Raw genomic sequence first — 12,586 nt, 5'->3', positions numbered from 1 at the left:
ATTCCCTCGCTCTACTGTATTATATCGTATCTAGATTATTTAAAGAAGGAGGAGTGCCAAACCCTTTCATCGCATCGCTTATACTTTATTGTACAAAAATACATAAATGTACATGTGTGTGTAATTTATTTAGTTTTTAAGGTTATCATTATTTTCTTATCTTTTAACCAAGTTATAAATTATTTTATTTTCTAAATTTAATCTGAATTATATAATTAACAGACAAAATTTAAAAGTTGTGATTCGTTATATTACAATCGATTTTTATTGTATATTATGAATCATAATTTAATTTTATTTTATCTTAATTTTAAATTTGTAAACAACTAGATTAGTAGTAATCATTGCTGATTTAATGACCAAGCGTCCATGACATCAACGATGTCATTCACCTACAGTTTATATACAAACACTTTTTACCTCTTAAAAGTCTTTGTTCTAAATTATTTTTTACGGTTATAATATTTTTTTTTATTGATTTGAGCGTTAAAATACTTTTTGTGGGTACTCAAGCTCTCTATTTTTCTTTCACCAGAAGCATATCTCACCCATTAAAAAAAAGAGAAAACTCAATCACGGCTGAACGAGTTACCCGCAAAGTGATGAATAAATATATACAAAAACAAAGATATTATACAAAAAAAAAAAAATATAATTCTGTTTTTAATTAAAAAATAAATTATTGATGATGAAAGTAATGAGAGTAAAAAGTAAAGTTTTAAAAATTTTGAAAAGAATAATTAAAAAATGTAATAAAAAATGTTTTCATCATATCTAATATTTTTGTTTTAATTTTCTAATAAGATATTAAATACAGTATATTTCATTAAAAAAATATAATATATATATTACTGTTTTCATATGTGATGGATATAAGTACCAAGCATGTCTAAATCTAAACGACTAAACTTTACCAAAGCAACAAACTGGTCGCATTCTACTCAAATAGTATCATAACTGTTGGAAATACTCGTATGCTCTTTTTGGAGGGTTTCATATAATCATAACTGTCGCCTCATCGCCTGCATGCCTAATACGCAGAGTCGCAGACTAATAAATAAGCAACTAGTTTAGTTTAGACGCCCTATTAATTTTCTCAACCAATTCAGTGGTTATACCGCGTTCTACATTCTCCATTTTAAGTACTAGTTTCGGCATCTTTATAACAAAATAAATATTTCATCTGCTTTCAAAGAAAATTTATAAGAGGACCCAACACGAAGAAATAAAAGATATTAGTATGATCATCATTACTGTTCCGTGTCTAACAATCAGCGCTAACAACCGAAAATAATCCGGCTAAGACAGTCATTTTTTATTGAGAAATACTATTTGTACGTCAAAATCAGCCACTAAAATTAACTATCAATATATTTGTGTCTAAATACATGTGTGATTTAATTTATTTTTAATGTGTGCTTGTATTTCAGTATGTATTTTATACTGACTTTGATAGCTGATTTTAGTATACACGTAGCATAACTCTTTTTTATTAAATTCCATTATGTTTTCTACAAAATATATATTATTTAAACCGAGTTATCACTGATAAAATTATGAAAGAATAAAAAAAGAAGAGAGGAAGAATATTATACTTTGTATTTTTTGATTGATTGAATTGAATTGAATTGTATATTGTAAATTATGAAGGTAAAACTAAATATATAGAGCATTGGCCTAAGAAAGATAAAACCAAATAAAGATAAGAAAAGAACAATTAAAAATAAGATAAAATAAAATAATAAAGACTAAAATTGTAACTGAATTTATATATTCTATTAGATTGAATATATAGATCATGAGACTTCTTTATTGTTGTCATGGGTTAAGGTAAAAGAGTAGTTTAATATTAATAGCGAAATACATTAAAATGAACAATAACTTTATGTAACCAAATTATTTTAGTAGCTAAGTTCAATCAATTTGATTTAATAACTTAAAAATTGATAATATAAAGCTTTAGTTGAATAAGAAGAAAAAGAAAAAGAGACATAAATAGAAGATGAAAAACATTAATTAGAATTAATTACAAAAATAACTTGTTCATTTGGCATTTTTATAAAACAGATATCAAAATAGTAAGCTATTAGAAGAGCTATAAGAGAAAAAGGTAAAAGAAGGGTAAAATTTAAATCTTAAATTTTAAATGCTTCAAAAAATAAAATTGAAAAATAATTTATAATAATAAAAAATTTACTAATATTAACAAGAGAAAAACTAGATTAAATTTTAAAAAGAAGGGGCAAAACAAAATTTCATAATAAAAAAATTAAAATAAAATTTTAAAGGAAAGTAACCTAAAATTTAAGTATACTTTATAAAAAAACTAGAATTTTGGAGGGCCATTACACCCTTCTCTATGTGAGGCTCTGTATCTGAATATTAACTAATTAAAATTAATTTTCTATAACTATTGATAATTAAGAAAAAAAACACACACACATATATATATATAGGGAACTACTCAAATGAAGATGCAAAAAATATCTTTTTATAAAGATGCTTTGTATAAAAGTGTGATTTATTAATTTGGCCACATTTCAAATAAAAACAACACTTTTATAACATATCAAAATCTAATCCTACAATCCATCATAAAAAAAAAAATCATCACATAAAAACAATTATAATATCTTCATGGGAGTACCCACCATATATATATATATATATATATATATATATACGAACATCTCACAGTCCAATACGTGTCTAAAAGAAATAAATATACTAGGACAAAAAATGGATACACGTCGTCGTTTAGTTTTAATGGCTCCGGCAAATATCGATATTGGGTCCCCATGTTGGGCAAAAATGTGTATCATCGCATTGTAATTAAAATTAAATCCAAATTAAAGTGGCATGCAATTAGTAGAGAGTATGTCCCGCGGAAAGATAAGTGTATGTTTAGTGTGTTTGCCTCATAACACTATCGTCAGTGGAACAAATTTAAAATGCTATTTTAGTTCTAATTTTTAGGCACAAAAATAAACAAACGTTTGTGGAGCTCTTGTAGCTAGCCAACAGGAAGCAAGTGCGATTGAGGGCCACCTTAAATAATTATTTGCCTTGGCTTTATTCAATATAAAGCAAGTTTAGATTATCAAAGGAAAAGAGAAATGTGTGCGTATAAGGAAACTAAAATAGTGGAATAGAGCTGGCCAATTTTGTTCATTTTACAACTTAAAATCAAACTAAAGATTCCTGAACTTTAAACAACCGACCAAAAAATAATTTACTCTCACAAGCGTGATTATTTTACGATGAGCCCCTTGGATTATTCCGAAAAGGGTCATCTTCGATCCTCTCTGGACTTCTAGATTATTAATATTTAATTTCTTTAATTTTATACACTGTACTGAGGGTCGTACGAAGATACAAGAGGTGATTTTTCATATTTTATAGAGAAGTGACGTGAATGGATTAAGGGAGTAAATGTAATATATATTGAGTTAAATACGAATTAATTGGAGTTGATTAAGTATTTGGTTTATTTGTGTGTTTAAATAAATATTAAAAAATTAACGAATTTTAATTTAAATAGTATAGTCTTTTTATATTTGTTTAAAAGTAGCAAATTTAAATTTTACTTCTAACTTTAAAAAATAAATAAATAAATATTAAAAATTTATGATTTAAAATTTGTTTTGTATATATAATAATATATTAGTCAACAATAAATTCTTAAATAAAATTTAAATTCGTAATAAAATAATTTTTGATATTTTGAATTAGAGAATTAAAACAAATATTGAGCTAAATAACCGACGTAAAACTTCATGATATATATCTGATCTGAAACACGTGCGGGGGAGTCCACGTAAATTCCTACATGGACAATGCATATTTGACGTGAGGACTGAGGAGAGAGATGATCATGCAGATGCAGCAGCACGAAATTCTTCTTTTTAATGAGTTTCACACTTTCTTCCATTTTTCAGATTCATTCACTTTGGTGCATCTTCCAAATCACCGCACGCGGGGCTAGCTAATGCTTTTTTCTTTTCAAAATTTTATAAGACCCTGCTGCATAAGATGTGATTCTTCAATTATGCGCGACTATCCCCCTTGGCTCGTTCAAAAAGTGCCATAACTTTTTATTCAAAAATGATATGTGAATATAAAAAATAAGTCACTGCATCCATTATTATGTATTTATATATAGTGTTTAATTTTTTTAATATATATTTTATATTTTAATATATATTTTATATAAATAATTAATTTAATAGTTAATTTTTTATATATATTTAACATGATTTTTTTTTTGTATTTTGAGCATTTTGGCTCATAGTTAAATGGTTAAGTTTTATGCATATATGTTTTGAATCTTAGGTTCAACATTTATTTCCTTTCATTTATTAAATCACTAAAAAAAATCTAAATAAATTTTATAATTATATCTTCCTCAAAATGAATACACATTTTTTTTTATAAATATTAAGAAACTAATATTTTTTTAATTTAAATACTCTAAAATGAGAAAGTTGATAAATTAATACATTAAAAAATTAATCACTATTAAATTTATAATTTTTAATAAAATATATTTTTTATTAACTTAATTTAAAAGAAATTAATCTCTTATTTGATCATTTTATTAACTTTTTTATTTTAAAAATTTTGATTTAATTTTTTTATTAGTCAATTTATTATTTTTCTTAAAATATTGGCCCGATGCCTAGCATCTTCTTCTTTTATGTCTATATCTATCTCCACAATTAATTTGGTAAGAATGTATTTGTATACTAAAATTAATTATTAAAATTAATTATGAACTTGTGTATAAATATATATTTTAATTTATTTAAAAAATATATTTTATATTTAATATATATTTTATATTAATAATTAATTTTAGTGTATATCTAATATAATTATTAATTTGGTATTAAAATAAAAAAGAATAGAAAATAAAAAAAAAGTAAATTGATTTTGTATAGGTGGGTCATTGTATACTGTATAGTTCGTCCACCAATAAATAATTAAAAATTTTTTTATTGAAATAAGTTATACTTCGATAGTAGGAGAAGATACTATAAAAAGACATTTGATATTTAAATTAGTAAATGTATAATAAATTTTATATTGTTATTGTAGTTTAAATAAATATCTTACCTTCTTTTTAAATTTGGAATGAAATATTAACAGTTATATTTTTAAATAATTTGTCTTAATAAAAAATAATAACATATTAGAGTGTTTCGATATTTATTTTAATATCTGTTATTAATAATCCATCTATAACATATATAATTAAATTATAATGTGTAATTAAATTATAACGGTTATATCATAAACAATTAATGAATAGTTATATCTTATATGAATATGATGGAGTACAGTTGTGCATTTTAAATATGAGAGTATATTATTATCGTATCTGGATATATAATCTATATTTTTTTTCCTACATAAATTTAGACGAAAGAAGTGTCAATATCAAATTAGGTTTAGAAAAACAAATATATACTATCTAATCACCGGCGAATCTGAGCCCTATAAAGAAAAAGAAAAATTAAAATATATCGTGTTAGCTTGCTTAAAAAGAACCGTGTTATGAACATCCAAATAATGAGACACCTTTTCTGCATATATTTTCGGTTAAATTTTGAAATTCATTCAAAAAGGAAAAACAATGAAAAAAATAATCAAGAGAGAGAAAATGAGAGAGAGAAGATTTATATTTTAATGTCTACTAAAATTAAATATTCAAACTTTATTTCTCTTAAAAAATACGATAAATAGAAGTTTAATTTGGATAATTAAAAAGAATATTAATGCATTTTGAAAAAGATAAAAAGTGCAAATAATTACTCTTAAATCTACATTTGAATCATTGATAAAATATAATAAATAAATAAATAATAATTAAAATTTATTTAATTAATAATAAATACAATACTCTTTATTACTTATTAAAAAAACATTTTAAGATAAGCTTAGTTCACATATACCCTTAAAACTTTCATGAAGTGGAAACTATTTCTCATATAACGATAACATCACATTACATAATAGGCAACTAAATAATTTAAAAATCAGTTTTTGAAATGCCTATTCTTTTTCCAAATTTATAATTACAATAATACCCACAATTATCTGGTAATAGATGCGTATTACACATCAATATTCCTTTTAGATATTCCAAGTTCCACGTGTGGGAGTTCAGAGTTGGAGATCATGTACCTACACGAAAAACTTCTGTTTAACGAGTTTAAAGTTTAAACCACTGGTAGGTTCATACATTTCATGCATGTTCCAAGCCTAAACGCAAGCGTGGACGGCTATACATATATATATATATATATATATATATATATATATATATATATATATATATATGCTTTTAATTTTATTTTTTAAAGAAAAGTGGATAAGAATTAAAATCTCTACTTACTATTAATTTGTGTTATTATAACAAAAAAAAATTAATAAACAATAATAATAAAAATAATCTATAATACTAAATTAATAAATATCAAATAATACAAAAATAAAATATTACTATTCTAAAAATGAATAAGAGTTGTTTATAATTATAGGAATGTCAATAGATAGAATAGGATATAATTTAAACTTCACCCTAATTCTATTTGTGGGTTTAAATTTTTTCTAAAACTCAATCATACTTTATCTGCAAGTTGAGAATCTCTCAATCCTAACTATATTCGCATTCTAAAGTTTCACATCCAACCTTACTCAAGCCGACCTATGTAAACTCCGTGAAATTAGTGAATAATTAGTCAATAAATTGAATTTTAATTAGAAAAATTAAAAATGCAAAACTAATATCAAAATAGGATAGAATTCTTCAAAACAAAAATTTTGATACCAATTTCAAAAAATTTAGCCTAAAATTAGACCGAAAGAGCCGAACCGACTAAACTGGAGCCCAAACTGGGCCCGTGGGTCCAACCGGACCCATAACTTAAAAGAAGCAGCAGCTCCTTCTTTCCCATTTCATACAACAACGACGCCAAACAAATTGGGAAGGAAGAGAATTCCATAACCTTCATCAAATCTTCCTTTCACCATAACTTCCCCATTTGAGCTCCGATTGCCGCACCGTTCACGGCCACGCGTCCAGCGCGTTGAGCTCTACATTTCTGTCGGATCAATTTTATCAGTAAGCTTCAATTTCATTTCAGAATTTCTACCCCCTTTCTTATTGTGAAATTGAATCCTTGAGATGAAATCTTGCTCAATTTGGTGTTTTAAGTTCGATTTAGCTTGCGGAGCTTATTGGGCTTGAGTTATTATGCGTGTGGATACAGTAAGAACAACCTAAACCCTAGTCAATTTTGAGTTTATTATGTAAAAGCTGAATTTGGAATATATATGTGAATTAGGTGTGAATTAAGTTTATACATAAGCATTGGAATTGAAAAGTGAGCATTTGGAAGCTTGGTGGTGATTGAAGCTAAGCTTGTGGCTAGTTTCATGATAAGCCACTATTTTATGATTTATCTTGTGCTCAATTGAGTGTTTTTATCAATTTTTTCACCCACTTATTCATAAGAAATGGCATAGTTTTACAATTCCTTCCTTATTCTATGATATATGTGAAAACATGTTTTCTATGCCTTAAAAATAATTATTTTAATTATCCTTTATTACAATTCGATGCCGTGATCTGTGTGTTAAGTATTTTCAGGCTTCATAGGGCAGGAATGGCTTAGAGGACAGAAAGGAAACACGCAAAAATGGAAGGAACGCACAAAAATGGAGTTTTGAAGAAAATGGCAGCGACGCGCACGCATGGACGACGCGGACGCGTGCCTAGCGAAAAATGGCAGTGACGTGCACGCATGGACGATGCGGACGCGTGCCTAAGTGCAGAGCACAAACGACACGAATGCGTGACTGACGCGTACACGTGACAAGGAAAAACTCCAAATGATGCGCACGCGTGACGGACGCCACATGCAGGAAATTGCAAAAAACGCTCCCAACGATTTTTGGGCCCTTTTTCGGCGCCCAGAAACACAGAATAGAGGTTGGAGAATAAGGGAATCAATTCATTCATTCATTATGGGAATTGGAAAAAAGAAATTTTGAGGTTTTAGATGTAGTTTTAGAGAGAGAGAGGTTCTCTCTCTCTCTCTTAGGTTTTAGAATTAGGATTTCTCTTAGAGTATGGTTATTTCTTCAATCCAAGTTCAATGTTCCTTTAATTTATGTTTCTCTTCTACTTTTATTTACTCTAATTCTTTTACTTGTTAATTACTTATGTTGTCAAATTGGCTTATGAACATTGCCATGTTAGATTTGAATTTATGTTTAAATACAATTTGAGGTATTTCAGAATTATGATACTCTTAGCTTTAATTGATGAAACGGCATTTTTATTCGAGTAGATTTCATTCCCTTTTGGCTTTGGATAAGTAATTGGTGATAGTTGAGTTGTCAAACTCAGTGGTTGATTGAAAATTGGGAATTGCTGATTGATTTGGATCCCTCTAAAGCAAGTATTTCCATAGGAGTTGACTAGGACTTGAGGAATCAAGTTAATTAGTCCACTTGACTTTCCTTTATTTAGTAAGGGTTAACTAAGTGGGAGCAATAAACAATTCTCATCACACCTGATAAGGATAACTAGGATGGAATTTCCAGTTCTCATACCTTGCCAAGAGTTTTTCTAATTATTAATTTATTTTTCTTGCCATTTAAATTACTTGTTCCTTATTTCAAAATTAATCTTCCATAACCAATAATAAATACACCTCCCTATAATTTCTTGAGAGACGATCCGAGATTTAAATACTTCAGTTATAAATTTTATTGGATTTTGTTACTTGTGACAACCAAACTTTTGTACGAAAGAACTCTATGTTGGTTTAGAAACTATACTTACAACGTAATTATTTTCATAAAATTCTTTACCGATAGAAATCTGTTCGTCATTTCTCTAAGCTTGAGGGGCTGTGTGGTGACTTGGGGGCTGTCTTGGATTAAATAAAGTGATCGGCCATGGTATGGTTTAGGTTTTGTGCGTTTAATATGTAAGGTTGTGTGAAAACTTAGGCTAGAAAACTATAGGATAAGTTGAAATGGTTTTAAGCATTAAATGGTTAGTTTTGTGATGTTGGTGGTAACTTGATGATTAGGGTTGTGTTGGAATTAATGGTCATAAGATGAATGGAATTAATGAGAATGTGTTATTGGAATTAATAATGGTGAATTGATGATGTTGTTTGTATATGTCAATGAGATTTTGTGGTTATGAGTTGTTGATTGGTTATTAATGAATTGAAGAAGTAAATTAATGAAGTTTTAAAAATTATAGCTTGTGGTTGGAATGGTGAATGTTAGAATTAATGTATGAATTTTATAGAATGGTGTATACTAGTGTGCTAGTGGTTGGTGTTAGTAAAAAGGGACTTGATATGTGGTAAATTTGCAGGTTTTGTGGGTAAGAAATGTGAATTTGGTAAAAAGTGGGGTTTGGTATATTTTGGAAAAAAGTGAATTTTGATGAACTTTGGTAGTCCATAAATTGCTCTACAAATTTTTGATAAAGCTGAGGTTTGTTTCAAATTAAAGAAGGTTTTAAAAGCTTGAAAATGATAGAAGGTTGGCAAAAACTGAATTTTGTAGAGAAAATTATGGACGTCGAAAAATCGGTGCAAAAAACTGAAATTTTGAATGTTATAATAGAATCAGTTTTTTTTTTATGTGTGCCCACGCACACAACTGTGCGAACGCACCCAACAGAAGCAAAAAGTTTACTTGTGTGTACGCACACCTTGTGTGCTCACACACCTGGTGCTTTTCATAAAGTGTGAGCGCACGCACACACCAGGATAGGCCTTCTGTTGGTGGTGCTAGCACAGGTGAGGCGCATGCACACCAAGAGATGTGTGCACACGCACGCATTCGTGCGCACGCACACGTTCTGATATCTTTCTGAACTGTGCGCACGCACACCTATGTGCATACGCACACACCCTATTTTCCAACACCTGTATTTTTCTGTTCTAAATATGATTTTGAACCTCTAAACCCCTATTTTTGCCCTGTTAATCTTAGATTCTACTGGTAAGCTTAGTGAATAGTAGAAGTTAGGAATCTAAGGTAACTTGGGAATGAAGAGAAAGGTAAAAATGATGAGTTATGTGAAAGGAAAGTGGTTATTGAATGAAGTTATGATGCCATGAATTTGATAAGTGATCAATTAATGATTATGAAGATGAAATGACTTATGAATGATGATATCTGAGACATGAGTTTTCCTGGGTAAGAGCTGTGGCTTGCCACCACGAGTTCCAGGTTGAAAGTCGATACTCTGTTGACCCTACGTCGTAAGGGTGACCGGGCATGTATAAATTCCCGAGTATGGATAGCCCCCAGTGAGTGATTTGAATGATGAATGAATGTGAAATCTATGCATAGACTCATGGGGATGCGCGACAGAGGACAATCTAAGGTTTTCAGACTTGTCGGGTTGGCTGGATAACCGACAGATGAGCCTCATCAGCCATAGGACAGGCATGCATCATATGCATCTTGTTTGTTTGTCTGCTGTGCATTACTTGGGATTGCCTACTTGAACATATATCCTGCTAATTGTTATATTTGTTAATTGCACTATCTGTTTTCTACTTGTGCGTGAATTTGTTTGATTATTTGTCTCTGTTGAATCATGAATGATGGAGGAATGGAGGAAGGGTAGAATGATTTGGTGTTGATGCTAGGTTTCAGAGTGTGTAAGTTTAGGAATGCTTAGATTACCTACCCCCTTTTTATGGCTTCTGCTTAGAGATTAAGTTTTATAATTGTATGAAGGAGTTCTAGGATTGCCTCTGGCATTCCCAGGACCTTATTTATTATACGCGTGGCACCTTTACCATGCTGAGAACCTTCGGTTCTCATCCCATACTGTGTTGTTGTTTTCAAATACAAGTCGAGAGGCACCTTGTTAGGCGTCTGGATTTCTTGAAGCGAAGCAGTCCCCGGTGTATTTTGGGTTTCTAGTTTGTATATGTATGTGTATATGTAGTAGCTTGCTCACCAAGAAACTTGATTATTTTGTTCCTCATAGAGGTTACAGGAGAGTTAGGGACTTGTTTCTGTATTTTGGATGTTGGATATATATATATATATATATTCTCCGGCTAGCTTTAGCTTCGCAAGCTGAGTCAGGAACTAGTTCCTCTGTATTATTAGCACTCTTGTGACTCTTTCACTTGTTCCTATCCTTAACTTTTAAGTTTCTTAGCACGCAAGTAACTCTGTTTCTTGAGCGTTGCGTTTTTTTTATTTTGCGATTTTGTTTTATCCATTTTTCAAGGCTCCTAGTATATTATTTCTTTGCACTATTATATGTATATATTTTATGATTAGAGGTCCGTAACACCACACTACCTCTGCTCTACGATTTAAGCGTAGAACTCGGCGTAGTAGGGTGTTACAACCTATAACAAATTAATTTTTTAATCAAATATAATATTTAATCATTTCATATTTTATAAATATATATATTAATAAAATAAAATATAAAATTAAGCCCATATTAAAATTAAAAATAACAAAAATCATAATAAAATTTTGTTAAAATTACAAAAATAAGAGAATTTGGGTTCAATAATCTCCATCAACTTTATTATATATGTATAATAATTTTTAATTATATACTATATAATATATCAAGAGAGGAGATTGGGTTAGGTATAAATTTACACCCGATCCTATCTACAGTCCAATCAGCTCCACTCTCAACGCAACTTACTGTAGATTAAATTATCAACCATATCCGAATTGATTAAATAAGATTTTAATCTATAAATAAAATTAGTATTGTCAGTCCTAATTATTGTTCGCTTATTATTTCTACTAAAAGGAAGGAATGTCTTTTTCAATCATACTTTTTGTGGACACCTATGAATATAAAGATGATAAACTTTTAGATGTTCATGAGTATCATATAAATTATACTCAGAAATAATAATAAAAAAATAAGAGAAACAAATTAAATTTTTAACAATAATTTATATCTTAATTTCTTATTCTAAAAATAATTGTGACTGTACATATATGTAATATTCTACGAATTTACTTTACAAGTGAGATTATTTGTATTGATGGTTAAATCGTTGTTAATAAATTTTTTCTACGATTTTACCATTAGTAAAAGTGCGTTGATGAAATGGATAGATCATTGGTAAAAGTCTCAAAAAAAAAAGCTCGGCCTATTTTAACGACACTTTTGTGTTTTAGCGACGGCATCATCAGAACAGCCATTAGTAATAAGGCTAAATGTAGTTATGATATGACGCTATAACATAAATGAGTTAAAACGGTTATATATGAGATAAACTTATTTATTTGTTCATAAAGTTGAAATCTACTAAAAAGTTTTGAATCAAGTAAAAAATAAAGACAATATTAAAATATATTCAATTTGATAATCCGTCAAATTCGTTAAAAAAAACTGGTTGAATTGAGATTTTATTGTTCAATTTAAAAAAAAAAATCATACTCATAATAATAAATTTTTGGGTTTTAGAGCAACGAAATGGGTTGACTTAGCAGGTTACTCTAATTTTTTTTTTTAAAAAAAAAGTAAGGACCACATGAGTATATATAC

The 12,586-nt window shown here is 28.5% G+C and overlaps 1 long non-coding RNA gene across 1 annotated transcript; it reads left to right on the top strand.

Annotated features, from left to right (window-relative positions):
* Positions 1-6,957: 6,957 nt before the first annotated feature.
* Positions 6,958-8,307, top strand: LOC140177980 (uncharacterized). Its single transcript, XR_011869860.1, has 3 exons — positions 6,958-7,126; positions 7,220-7,273; positions 7,350-8,307. It is a non-coding gene; the product is annotated as an uncharacterized lncRNA (long non-coding RNA).
* The last annotated feature ends 4,279 nt before the right edge of the window (positions 8,308-12,586 follow it).

This window comes from Arachis hypogaea, chromosome 13, assembly GCF_003086295.3.
Source record: "Arachis hypogaea cultivar Tifrunner chromosome 13, arahy.Tifrunner.gnm2.J5K5, whole genome shotgun sequence".
NCBI lineage: Eukaryota > Viridiplantae > Streptophyta > Magnoliopsida > Fabales > Fabaceae > Arachis > Arachis hypogaea.
Note: the sequence above shows the minus strand (reverse complement) of the source record. Positions and strands in the feature narration are given on the sequence as shown.